The 14,147-nt window shown below is 46.6% G+C and overlaps 1 pseudogene; it reads right to left on the bottom strand.

The window, feature by feature from the left end:
• Nucleotides 1-810: 810 nt before the first annotated feature.
• LOC121851945 lies at nucleotides 811-13,925 on the bottom strand (annotated as a pseudogene).
• Between the last annotated feature and the right edge of the window lie 222 nt (nucleotides 13,926-14,147).

The raw sequence follows: 14,147 nt of genomic DNA, 5'->3' as shown, positions 1-14,147 counted from the left end.
AGCGTAACGAGCGTGTGCGTGTGCATGGAGATACATTGAAGCGGCATTTCTTGCCCAACTGTTAATGCTCTCAACTCCTCCACCCAGGAAACGTCCCTGTCCTCCATGTGCCCAGCGGTGGTTATGACGAGGAGGCGCAGGTGAAGATGGTGGTGGGTGCGATGTAGGTAGAGGGCGCATGTGCCGTGGTCACATGAGGCCTTCCACTTCAATCTGGCCTACATGCATCCTAGCCACACTAATCAGGTGAGAATTTTTTCACCTGACAACGCTATGTCAATGCCACGGCCTCTTGCAGTGACAGAAGTGACGTTGGCATGAGTGTGTGTGTGTGTCGATATTAGGAAGTCCTATTCGGCCCTCAGTAGTTCCCCACCCATGGAATAGGACTTTCCTCTTGAGAGGATAATAAGACTCATTGATCCATAATAGAGTTTTTGTTGGGTTAGATCAGGTAAATATAAATGTCGTTAAACCCGCCACCACCCGACACAGCCAATTAGTAAGATTTGTCGCGTAAACAAAACATGCCAATTTTGTTACCAGTTCAGCACACCGGTGTGTTGGAGAGTGAACCCACAACATTCACAATTCGAGTACGACGTTTCTCCGGTAATTACAACCAGCTTCAGCAGGCGACAGCCAGATTCATACACTATCAATGGTTGTGCGGTAGCAACATTTCCAGTAAGAGTTTAACCTCCCGTGCGTGCGGGAGCAATCGGATGACGCATATTACTGGACGAATTCAAAAGGTCAAGAGGAGTTGACAGCAGCTTCCATGGAGTGGATTCCATCCCTTGCTCCCACCTGGCTGGATGTAGTTGGCTGGCGATGGCGGTACCCCCGAGGTGTTGATGGTAAACGGGATGAGAAACTGTCCATCGCGTTGTTGAAAATGATCCCGGTTGTCCTGGAGCGAACCAACGAACCAAAACTGCCAAAGTACAAGAATACGTTACGCACTGTGGGTTTATACAGTGTCTAAATGCCACCGCCTCTTAAGAGAGAAAAAGCCCTTTGTTGCTGGAACAGAGAGTGTGTGCAGGAGGTGAGAGCGAGATGAAAGGACAAACGTAGGCAGGGGGAAAATTGATGGCAGATCTTGAAGACGCGAGAGAATGAGAAGGTAAAGAAAGAAAAAGAAAGAATGGTCAGGTGGCTAAAGGGTCAGATGAATAAAACCCCCTGCATTTAGAGGGTACCAATCTGGGCTTCAGTCACCCATAATTAAACCGGGTTCTTCAGTGTGGCAAGTTGATGTTTGCAGCCGGTCAGCAGTAACTGCACAAAAAACACCATCACAATGAATTTAGTTCTGCACTTGATTTGGCTGATTTCCATGTTTTGAGCAATTTTGTTGTTAGCAAGATGGATGGGAAATAATTTTGCCCGAAGCTGTGAACCAGAAGTTACTTCAAGGGATCTCTGAGGCAGATCTACGATATCCGCTTCTGCAGGCTCTTCTCTACCACATGGCGTGACAACGATATTATTCATTTCATGACATGACACCGACAGCACAATCAGGCACCGCGGTAGCGAGGAGATGTTATCTCTCCCTCGCCTGAAATGCAGGTGGGGTGCGGGTTTGATCCCAACACTGCGTATGCCTGTTGTATATTTGAAGTTGGCGTGATCTCTCCCCATGGTGGTCGCATGGAATTTTCTCTTGGTCCTCTGGTTTTTACCTCCACATTAACAAACATGCTTTGAGATTATTTGGCTACAACTATAAATTCCCACATTTACAGTGGTGAGGATATGAGCCAATTCGACGAGCTGCTATGCGTGGTGGCCAAGTCACCTCTGAAAAAAGAGCTCATAGGCTCAGCGAGATTTTTCCGAGTTAATTTTAAAAATAAATATTGATTGAGTTGAGCTTAATCAAGACAAAAGCAATCCCGCAAAAATGAATTCCGCGGCGAGATCCTATTCATTCCAAAGCGGCGAGGCTGGCCACTCCGCCTGCCGGCACCTTCAGGTTGATGCTGGAGGTGGCGCTGACGGCGCCGCCGTCCTCGGCCACCACGGAGACGTGAGAGGCTCCCGCGTCCTCCGCGTGCGAGAACATCGACTCGTAGAACCGGGCCGGGTGCGTCGAGTCCCGCTGATCTTCCAACGGAGCGCCTGGGCATAATCCTCCGACGTCAGGTTCCGCACCAGCTGCCGGGAGAAACCGCCGACGGTGCGTCCACCACGACTCGTTACCGGCGGCGTGCTTCGCCGGGGGTGGAACCCCAAGCGCCGGGTTAATGAGGTCAACAAGAGTCATCGCTTTATAGAGCTGGAAGAATGCAAACAACATTATATGGTGTAGAATTTCAGGTTTCGGTTAATGTGGTAAAGTTGCAGCTCCGAGAAACGTATCGGTTTGACTGACATACGATGAATATCTCAACATACTCTTTGGTTCTTTTGGTAAAGTCACGTAGGTAGAAACATTTATAGATCACGACGTTTCGATCGCAACACAAGCAACCGTCTTCAGGTGAAAAGAGGGGGAATCTGCTGAGGCAGGCTGTTTATAAGGTTTGGAGATGGGCGGGGCAGCTAATGTTAATGTGGGAGCGAGCAGGAGAGGGCGAGTAGGAGAGGGAAATTTGCTTGTAAATGTAAGCTCGGCGAAGGCCGGTCTCGGTTCGGGCCTGGAAATTGAGAGTCGGCCAATATTGGCACGTAGGAAGGGAACATCAAAGCAGTTAAACATCTCAACAGTGCAGCAATCCGTCGTGTATGTTTCATGGATTTTAGAACTAGTTCTGTAATATTTCCATGCGTTATAAATTGTGTACTATTAGTATTATTGTCATGAGGATTGCTTTCTGACATGGCGTGATGCACGCTGTACAAGCGGTCCAATTGGATGATTAAAACACGTCACCATTAAGCGTTACAACCTCGGTTTGGCTACCGCTTAAGCCATGCCACAGACAGGCGACGGCTGCTTAAGATGAGACTGATGGCATGACACCTGCGTGTGTTGGGGAATATCGCTGCTGTGGGTTTTCGCAGCTGTGCGGGCACAGGTCTCCGCCCGGCGTGTACTGCCGGGGCGTGATCCCCCACGTTTCCCTCCACGTCCCCAGGGAGCTTCTCCAGGAGGTGACATCATTTCAATTCGGTTTGCGAAGAAGCTCGGAGCACGCGGAGGCACAACGTTGGACGTCGCGACAGATAGCACGCGGCACAAACCAATAAGCGCCCGTTGCAAACCCGCGTAGAGTTGACCTGGCTTCGGCTCGTTCGCGCCGCGCTGGCTCGCGACCACGCGGCCCGTGCCACTCACGTCCCGGACGTCGGCGAAGCGAGGGTCGGCCAGCTCGCTCCGCTTTGCGAACGCGAACTTGAAGGCCTCGACGATGCGGTGGTAGGTCAGCGCTTTCTCTTTCGCCGTGGACACACTGTCGGCGGAGAAGTGGAAGCCTGCAAGACAGCGACGGCGAGGCTCGCCGCTTTCAGCGGCCGTGGTTGTCGTGTGCGGTGGGGAGACAGAGGCGGATCTGGAAACCTCCTTAGGTGGGTTGGTCCAAAATTTTAAGGCTTTTCCAGTGACCTACATTAACAGTAGATACAGCATTATTTTCTGAAGTCATTTTTGGGGTCTCACGGGTGGTGGGGGGGGGGGGGCATCGTCCCCATTGCCCCCCTCTTGGATCTTCCACGACGGGGCAGTGGTGGGTCCACATTGAACCGTTCCAGGGCCAGGCCACCAACCTGCCACCTCCCTGCCACTATCCTGCTTCAACAACCCACATTGACCAGCATGGTGAAAGTGTGGATAAGAGATCACTTGAAGGAATATTAGAAGTAGTTCTGTGATAACCTCATCCGCAGACCGGGTACGGGTAGCCGGTATCGGTAGGGTACGGGTATCGGGTACCCGGTTGCGACCTCTGCTGTCAACTCGCTTCGCACCTCCATCTGTTCGCCCCGTCACGGTGACTCGCATTACTCCTCTACACATACAACGACGCGACGCCAATAATAGCGCGATTGGAGAAACTTTCTAACTGAGGCACCTTCGAGGATGTTGAGGATGAGGCTGAGCACAGCTCCGCTGGCTGGCGGTGGCAGCGTGTACACCCGGTAGCGTCCCAGCTCCACCAGCAAGGGCACCTCCACCAGCTCCGGCTCGTAGGCCCGCAGGTCCTCCAGCGCGATAATGCCACCTGCAAGCAGGCCAGGTCAAGTTTTGCTATCGTTCTGGAGGTCCCTTTTCGTTCAAGTTCAAGTTCATTATTAGGTATAGCCCGGCTCTTGAATCGGGTGCAACCGCAACAAACAAAATACAAAACATGAACAAAAAACATCTTAAAGTGAATATGTGTCTGAGTGCAAACAGAAAATCCAAGAAAAGACAGCAAAATATTGCAGAAAAAAACACCGTACACCAACGCTGTGTGCAAAAATCCAGTGGGATGCAAGTCAAACAACAACAACAACCACAAGACAACTTAGATTAAGGCCATCAGTCTAACTCTGTACTACAACAAACAAACATGGCTAAACCACGATTTAAAGCTTTCGTTAAAAAAACTTCCCTTTGCCGTTTTAACGCAGCCGATGCCCAATGTCAGGCACTTGATTGTTATTCGCATTGGTTATTTCAGTTGTAGTCGAACAGTATACACGGTGATCGTAAAACTGAATCAAACGTTCAAATGAGACAAAACTATGTTAAATATCAGGACACAAATGGTGGCAATACGTACGGTTATGTCCTGGATTTAATTAATAAACTACCCATAGGATCGAACAATGTGCAAAAATAATGCATTTTAACCATTATAAAAAAGACAAAGATCCCCCGTATAAGCTTAAGAGACTGTAGGGGTAAGTGCTGTTAGCGAGCACGTATAAAGGCCAGCACAGCACATGAGGGGTGGGTAACACCACGCCCGACCGCCTTTGTCTCCCTAATGGCAATGTTTAACACACAACCCTGCATACACATTTGAGACTGAGTCGACCTAGGGGAGGCCCAGGACCAGTTCAAATAATCGTCACCGGTGTTGCCCGTGAGCGGAAATCGAACCCGGGTCACCAGGTTCGTAGCGCAGTGCGCTAACCGCTACACCACCGCTCCCCACGATACACATCACACGCACACGAGTATATATATAATAACACATTTTGAGGGGCCCCTCAAAATCTGAGGCCTCGGGGTGCCCTCCGTAATCTTGCCGCGCGTTAATCCGACGCTGCCTGAAGGAACCAACGTGTTGACAATTGTGGTGGGGTCTGGCAGCCACACAGTTTTGTATTATAATTCCCAATTTTTAAAATTTTTAATGGGAACATTCATCCAAAGAAAAAAAGTTATTCCTCGTGCCAGTTTGGCTCACGGGATTTAACCGCAGGAGCATGTGGTAGCTTCATCATCCATTCGAGAATAATATGTACGGCATGCAAACTCCAGATGTTCTTGGATATATTTCCGCGGTGTTTTATTGGTGGAGTGGAGCGGCGGGCACAATGGTTAACGCGCTGCCCTGTGAACCAGGCCACCTGAGTTTGATTCCCGGCTGCGGTGAGCATCTTCACCATCCCACACTCACCAGCGTGGTGAAGCATGGTCATACAGCCCCTATGGCCGAGAAGGCATGGAGTGGCCTTTGTCCAGAAGTGGATTTTGATAAAACTCTGTCAATTATGATCGCTAATGCGGTATTATTATTATGGGAGAAACTGTATAGACTGTGTTTGCATGCAAGCTGGTAAATAGTGTTATACACTATAAACTATTTTTATTTTACCAGGTAAGGCCCACTGAGCTATAAGGCTCTTTTTCAGAAGCAATGTGGCCACAAATGATAGCTGAACAAAGTGGCTGATCACGTCAAAATGTATAGCAGCCAAATACTTGAAATTTATTTGTCTAACTCTGTCGGGGAAAACCGGACCATGGGGAGAACATGCAAACTCAAAATATACAGGCGACTAAACATATGTTTAAATTAAATTATAATGTTCTATTCCTTTGGCCAAATACCATCTGTAAGAATTGTACATATAGAAATCAGTAATGTGATGACATTTCCCTGTAGCGAGGTCTGAGAAAGTGCAGCATCCCGAGCGAAGAGGCCACTTGAAGGGATCTTAAAAATAGTTGTGCAGTCACTCCTTCCTGCGAGCATTCCCAATGGACCCTGCCTCTTAGGGGCCGCCCATAATTGACGTCACGCACCTGGGGGGGGGGGGTCAGACATTTGTGACGATGTGTGACGAGGTGGGGGGGTGTTGAGAAATGTGACGTCACATCAAATTGCGCAACTTTAAATAAATGTAGACAACACGTTCTACTTAATTAAATAGACTTTTGATAAATGTTTTCTCCTACAACACATGAAATACGCACTACAATGACGATAGTTTAAAGCGATTTGTAGCATGTTTTATTTTCAAAATAAAAATATGGTTTTGGGGGAGGGGCAGAGCTTTGTGACGTTATATTTGAGGGGGGGGGTCTGACTTTTTGTGACGCCGTGTGACGAGAGAGGGCGGGTCAAAAATCGTCCAAAATCGCGTGACGTTATTTATGGACGGCCCCTTATGACATGCACCAATAGCACAAGTAGAATATAATATGGGGGGGTGGGGGAGGGAGGAAGGTAAGCTAATACCGCGTATATTTTTTTCAAGTGTACAGGATACTTGGTGTGAGCAGTCACCTGCCGCTCGGATGTCATCGACAATGCTTTCGGAAAGTGATCCGTCGTAAAAGGCGTCCGGTCCTCTGCCGCAATCACCTGCAGCGTCTCCGCCAGCCTCTCGTCTCTCACCGTGCTGTTGACTTGCAGGATTTCCCCGTGGTCGTCACAGAACACATCGCTGCGGCTCAGAACGACGACGCAAATAAATGCACTGCAAGAACGTGGAATAAACTCAAAGTGGGATTCTTCCTAGGTGCCACATTAAGCCGGAGATGAAAGAGCGGGCTTATTAAAAAAGGATTACGTTTGACGCTGAGTGCAATGGTGCAACACAATGCACTTTACAGATAATTACAGACCGCTGGTGTGTTCATATGAAAACCCGCAGCATTATCTCTGGCGTTTTTTTCATCTTACGTCGAACACCGGCGGGTTGTGGCTGTGCGCTGGGTTTGAGATGTATGTATGTTGAACTTCTTCGCATCGTATGTAGCCAACCGCGCTAATGAGAGTTGCAGGTGAAGGACAACAAACAACACAAAACACAATTCTAAGAAATAAAAATTTCAAAGTGCATAGCTCCAGTGGTTTTCGAATGTGTCAAAAATAAAAGGGACTTCTTACTCAAATGGGCATGCAGGCTCTTCCATAATCTAGGTTTTTTTTTTGGGTTAGATCGCGTAAATATTTAAATGTGTCATTAAAACCCGCCACCACCCGACACAGCCAACTAGTAAGGGTTGTCACGTAAACAGAACGTGCCAATTCGTCACTAGTACAGCACACCGGTGCGTTGGAGAGCCAAGCCACAACATTTACAATCTGAGTACGACGTTTCGCCAGTAATTACAATCAGGCGACAGCCAGATTTATGGAGAAGTCCAACTGTTTCGTTCCTTATATAGAGGCGTAGATGTGATGACAACACTTGCGCATTGCAAACGAATGTAGGCTCTTGTTTACAGACCTGCACAAGTGATGAAAATTCCACATTCCCCAGACATGTATGAGTCCTTCCAAAGAAAAGCCACTGTTGACTCACCCACAAAGTGGCACTTATTTGATCAATTCCCGGGGGGGTGATGCACTGAGAGATGGGACGCGCTGGTGAATGTACTTTCCGTAACGTCAGGGGGTAACGTAAGTGGAGGGGGGGGCTAGAGGGGCAAAGCCCTCTCCTGATGAAGTCAAGTTAATTTTATACTTGCTTCAACACGTAGTGCCCTTCCCGCACAAATGTGCCACCTCTATACATTCTCATACTCTTGTAAAAAAATATATCGTTGCAATATTTAACTCCAGCAGCGGCCATTTCGGTGAGCTCCCACAGCATTGAGAACTACTGTGCACATCTGCTTTAGCTCAGTTGATTCGCTTCGCCTATAAGTGGTTTCAGCAGCTTGGCCATAGTTGGAGGGGGCTGGATGAAATACAAGAATTCTAAAATAAAGAAATTTCAGCAGGGTCACCATGACCTCTAGTGGATGATAGGTGATTCTAGCGGCAAGGTGAAACTACATTTTTTTTCTTTGACCAGGTAACGCCCACTGAGCTGTATAGCTCTTTTTCAGAAGCGACCTGGCCACAAACGATAGCTCAACGAAGTGGCTCATCATGTGGAAATTTATAGCAGCCAAATACTCTAAACGCATGATGTTAATTCTAAATGTAGAGGGAAACCCGGAGGACCCAGGCTTCTTCGTAAAAATACAACTTTTGTTTAATTTTCTCTACCAGTATCCATGTTTCTGATCCATGAAGTCACAGCTGGAAATCTGCACCCGTCGGAATCGTTTTCGTGTACAGGTGTGCTGCTTTTCCCAACGCAATTCAGTTTCCAAAAGCACCGCAACCTACTCTCGCCCACCCTTGAGTTCTCACTCTGCTGTGTGTGCAGGCCGTCTCTCTCCAACATCCATTTTGTTGAGCAAAAACTTGACCTTTATCTGCTCATTTATTCTTGAGCGCAACTTCCCTTCCTCTTTCTTATCCTCAATGCATCAGTGCAGCCTCCAAGTTCCGGTTTCTCTTATGCGCATGCCATCTTCCCAATTTATTTCCGCTCCTTATTGCACCGTTATTTGATGTCGCTCACCGGCTGATGCGCGGTTTTGCCACGTCCATCTTGAGCCTTCTCCTCGTCAAGTTTCAAGTTCACTTTGTTGAGCCCAAGTCGTCTTCTTTCGTGTGGATTAATAGCAGCGGGTTAAAGATGTAATTTTAGTTTTGTTATCCACTCAATTGACTTGTCAAAGCGGCATGGATCTCATCCATTCCTCCTTTAAAGCAGTGAAGACAGTAGCAGCAGTGGAGTGTTTACGATGTGGTGGATGGTTTTGGATTCGGGGCCTCACTCGTAGGCCGCCGAATCTTTGATGCGCCATTTGCGCATCAGGTGGCCGCATTGGCCATGTTCGGTCCTGATCCAGATGGTGTCGACCATTGGCGGAAACCAAGTGAGAGTTCAAGAGACTGGGTCAGTCTTATTTACAAGAGTGACCTGGATCGCCAATGTCACTCAAATCCTCCCAGCACCGCGCTTCATGGTACCCTGACGCCACTCGTCCTCTTTACGCATCCCAGCTTCTGTTTCTGGATTCATTCATCAGAGTCTACTGTTCACCATTGACATCTATTCTGGCCACAGCTTAAACCCAACTTTGTAACAGGATCCTGTAATCATCGTGTTACCGCAAGGAGGGCTGGCTTCGATGGCTTGCCGGTGCTCCACGACGGCGCTGGCGAGTGGGCCGGACATTCGGAAGCCGTCCCGCGCCAGCGCGATGCTGGGCTGGAAGAGGCGCGCCCAAGGCAGGCGGCCGTGGCGTCTGTGGGCTAGCGCATAACCCCGGATTTCACCGGGCACGGCTATAGCCAGCCCGCCTGCACGCAAGCACCCACCCATGCACGCACGCACGCAACGCATGTATGCACATGCGCATGCAACGACGCCAGAATGTTTTGCATGAGTATGTTGTGCATGGGAGGATACTGGAGCATGAAAAGAGATGAATAATGACTTAAAGCTTTCGTGAATGCAGGATTTCATATTCTTTGGGTCTTTCGGTAAAGTCACGTAGATTGGTTCAAAGAAAATAACAAAAAAAACGACGACGTTTCGATTGCAACACAAGCGATCGTCATCAGGAAAAGGGGGTTAGCTTCTCAAGGCAAACTGTTTATAAAGGTTTGAAATGGGCGTAACCCAAAAGTTGTTCTTTCGGCTCTCCAATTTCACATTAACTGCTTGTGTTGCGATCGAAACATCGTAGTTTTTTTTGTTATTTTCTTTGAACCTATCTACTGAAAGATCCAAAGAATACGAGAATAATAATAAAAACTGGCCTTCACGTTAAAACATTCAGTGAGTCACAACATTATTTCTCGTTAACTATTAATATATTTTTTGTGCGGGGCTAGCACTCGAAAGTCCAGAGACATGATACACAAACCCATTTACTTGTGCTGCCATCTACAACTAGTTTTAGAAGGCTCAAAATCTGCTTGATCCACCCTTTCCTTCGAAGTTCTCGATCACAGGCTTGTGCCACCACACACTTGTAAAACAGCTCCTGGCTCTCCAATATATAAGAAACAAACAGTGAGAATTCACATCTTTTGAAGAAATTTACCGATGCGCGATGAGCCAGCATCACCTCCAAACATGTCTTGAGTAGCGTTCAGCGGAGCAACCTCCCTGGCATTGATGGCCTCAACTTTACCTGATGAAGCACAAGACGCACTCACACATCTTGTGTCACTTGCTTTAAATACATTAGTTCGCAACATGGAGGAGATGTATTGACATTTTTACCATTGTCGTATTTTGCATTGTTTTGGGCAATTATCTCAGTATCAGGTCTCCCAAAAGAAGACATTTAATCTTAGTCTTAAAAATGCATACGCTTGCACAGTGCTGGATGAAGCTAGTGCTGGGCTTGTAGCATATGTTATAAAGGGGCCCTAAATATAAAAAACATAAAATATTAAACCACAATTTTTTACTTGCATAGTAAAGTAATTGTATTTTTTCACTTTCTATACAGCCAGATAATACGACAAATCGCTAACCTTGAACACCCAGTCATTCATAAAAGTTGAAGGCGGTATAGTACTATAGTACTAGAGCAAGTGCACAATCACGGAACCGGAATTGACAGCTTGAAAGCATTTTGCCGCGGGGCCTTGAATGTGCGGGGCCCTTGGCGCAAATTTTGCTACGAGGATCACACAGGTCAACAAAAAAACACACATGTTTTTTCTGGCCTGGACTTTGCAGCTGTTTTAGACTAATTTCAGGGGCTGATCTCAGCTTTGCTCTATCACATCTCATTTGTATGCTATCGGCATACCCCATTTTCATTGATTTTACCCAAAATTAACTTTGTCACTTATGATTGCAAGTTGTGCGAGTCAGTGACTGCTTTAGTGTTAAAATATGGTGCTGTATTTTTAGAATAGTGTGTTTATAATATAATTTTATGTAGATATCCACATTTATTTAATATTTTTCTTCTGCAGTTTTTATTGAAAATGCAATATTTGATATCTCAAACACCTGATGTGATAGACAAAAACTGATGCCAGATTTTGAATCAGCACCCCAAAATTACCTTAAAACCCTTGGAATACCTTATGCCAGAAAAAGTGTGTTGACCAGTGTAATCTGGCACTGCACTTGCACCATCTCACTACTGAGCCCGTGACCACAGTCGTTATATAAGCATCGCCATGGATGAACGTTCATTGGCATGCAATCCCCACTCTCTCGCGCTCTTTTCCCTGCCAATTCTCTAAACGTTACTCTGTTGTGCACTCTCTGGTATCCTGCCTTGCAATCGCATTTGGCAAAACCACTCGCTTGGCTTTCTGACGTAGCTCTGCCGAGTACCGGTTGCTGGCGTTGTAGATGGTCAGGAAGAGTCCGCCGCCTATACCCGCTGTGGGCACAGGTGAGGCCCACACACAGCAAGGCGGATATGGCCGCGTCCACTGCACTGCCACCTCCTTGAGCACGTCCTGCTCACCACAACATATCGGCGAACGAACAATTGCTGCTGCTGCTGCTTCTGTATGACGAGTGGGGTGCCGCGGTGGTGAGACGTTTACCTCGCTGGTAAACATGATGGTCGTGGGTTCGGTCCCGACCCTGACGCCTGTATATTTGGAATGTGTTCTCCCCGTGGTCACGTGGATTTTTTCCAGCTCCTCCGGTGTTTCCCTCCACATTTAGAAACATGCGTTAGAGTATTTTGGCTGCTATAAATTTCACGTGATAAGCCGCTTCATTGAGCTATCATTTCGGCCAGTCGCTCTGAAAAAGAGCTACATAGCTCAATGGGCCTTACTGGTAATATAAAAATAATAATAAAATATTCATTATTTTCCGTTCTCCGTGACTTTACCGAAAGAACCAAGAAGATGAATCCCTGCAGTCACGAAAGCTTTTAAATCGAAATAAAAAAATAGTTTAGTTTACAGATTAGTTCAGCTACCGAGTGTGCAGGTGGTGCCACTGCGTCGGGGCTCATGGGCTTGGAAGGGCTCAGGTGCCGGGCTAATTGCTAATTAACTCTGATGTATCTGAGAATAATCATCCTGAGCTGACTTACACACGTGAGATGTTTCTGTGCAATGTTTTACTCGTGGGAAAGTTGTTTTTGTTTTTATCCTGATTTTTGTTTCTTCATTGCTGTACTTTGTGTCATTTGTTTTGTCACGTTGGTGAGAGCTGGCCAGGTCGCTCTTGCAAATGTGACTCATCGTGGTCTCACCTAGTCAGTCCCTCCAGAAAAACGCGGAGTTTTTTGGTGATTGTTGCGGGCAAAAATCGTTGATTATGCGGCACGTTTTCTTAAAAAATGCGATGGAATATGCGGGATATTTATGCAGTTTTATGCGATTAAATTGCGGGAACTTGCAAAAATTGCGGTTTGATGAAAAAGAGAAAAAAAGTGATTCCCCCAACACCCTATTCACTAGGCTACTACTTTATGTAAAGAGTCATTTCTTATTACTTCCTATGATAAGCAAGCATACTACATCACAGAAAGTGCTGGGAATATTTAAGTTCTCATCTTGTTTTATTTCAGACCTTAACAAACAGATGGCTCAAACTTACAAAACATTGAGTCGAACAAGTTCTGTAGCTTTACAAAATGAATATGCTACAACTTCTGTAAAAATGAATAAATAAAATATTAAAAAATAAAATGTGTGCTTCCTGTTTTACAAAACAGACATCTGTTAAAATAAGTGTTTTCAGTGCACAGTAACGTAAGCAATACAGTAACAGTACAGTCTTACAGTAATGTAAATTTACATACTACTAACAAAAAGTGCAATCTTACAACTGTAAAGTTGCATAAACTCCTGAATAAAACTAACTACGTAGCCTCTAACACTTCATAACGTTCCCATGGCAACAGGGGAAATGGCTGCGCTTGTGTGAAGTAAACGCAACATTTTTCAACTTTCCGCTAAGATATATGTGACTTTTTGCAACGAAAATGCGGGATTATGAAATCATGCAAGCCCGCATATTTTGCGCGCGGAAATCTGCAATTTATGCGGCAAAAGTGCGGCGTATTTGAAAAAACGCGCCCCCCGCATAAATATGCGGACTTTGGCTGATTTTGCGTGGAATCTTGCGATCGCATAATCGCGTTTTTCTGGAGGGACTGCCTAGTTAAACAACATATTTAGATTTAATTTGGAGCTTTCGTGACTGCAGAATTATTCTTTGGTTCTTTCGGTAAAGTCACATATAAAGATAAAGTAATAAATTAAATTAAATACTAGCATACTAGTATTTAATTTGCTAGTATTTAATTTCATTTATTATTTATCTTTATACGTGACTTTACCGAAAGAACCAAACAACATATTTAGATTTTAATGGGGAGGGGAGGGGGTCTGACAGGGGGGCTCCATTCTTAACACAAGTTGGTACACATCACACTGCAAGCGTTCGTAAAGGAACGCTTTCGCTCGCCTTACTTGACGCCAACCGCGCAATTGGAAATCATCGAGCGCAGTTGAGAGCAGCGCGCAGACTGAGCACTCGCACCTTCCGATGTCAGAGCACAGCCCGGAGTCCGTGGTCACAACCGCGTTGAGGAATCGGTTGCTGGGACCCGGGGAGGTTGCGGGAACCACGACGTGGCCAGGGCGCCGGTCCCCCGTGAGTGCGAAATAGAGGCCGCAGACGAGCGTGATGGCGATGAGAACCACGGCCAGGGCCTGCACCACCACACTCAGCTTCTGCATCTTCAGGGCTCAGCGTGCTGCGCAGGGCACCGTTGGAGCCACGCACTCGTTCAGTCATTTGGCAAAGCAAGCGACCGGCAGCGGAATAGAGAAAGTAAAGCTTGAAATGTCATGAAGGTGATTAATGGTGGTGATGATGATGATGACGAAGCCCTGAACACGTTGAGTACCATTTCCATTTTGACAACTGCCAATAACAACTTTGTTGTGATAATTGGTTTT

This window comes from Callorhinchus milii, unplaced genomic scaffold (assembly GCF_018977255.1).
Source record: "Callorhinchus milii isolate IMCB2004 unplaced genomic scaffold, IMCB_Cmil_1.0 Scaffold236, whole genome shotgun sequence".
In the NCBI taxonomy this organism is placed as follows: Eukaryota; Metazoa; Chordata; class Chondrichthyes; order Chimaeriformes; family Callorhinchidae; genus Callorhinchus; species Callorhinchus milii.
This window is presented reverse-complemented; position numbering and strand designations above follow the sequence as displayed.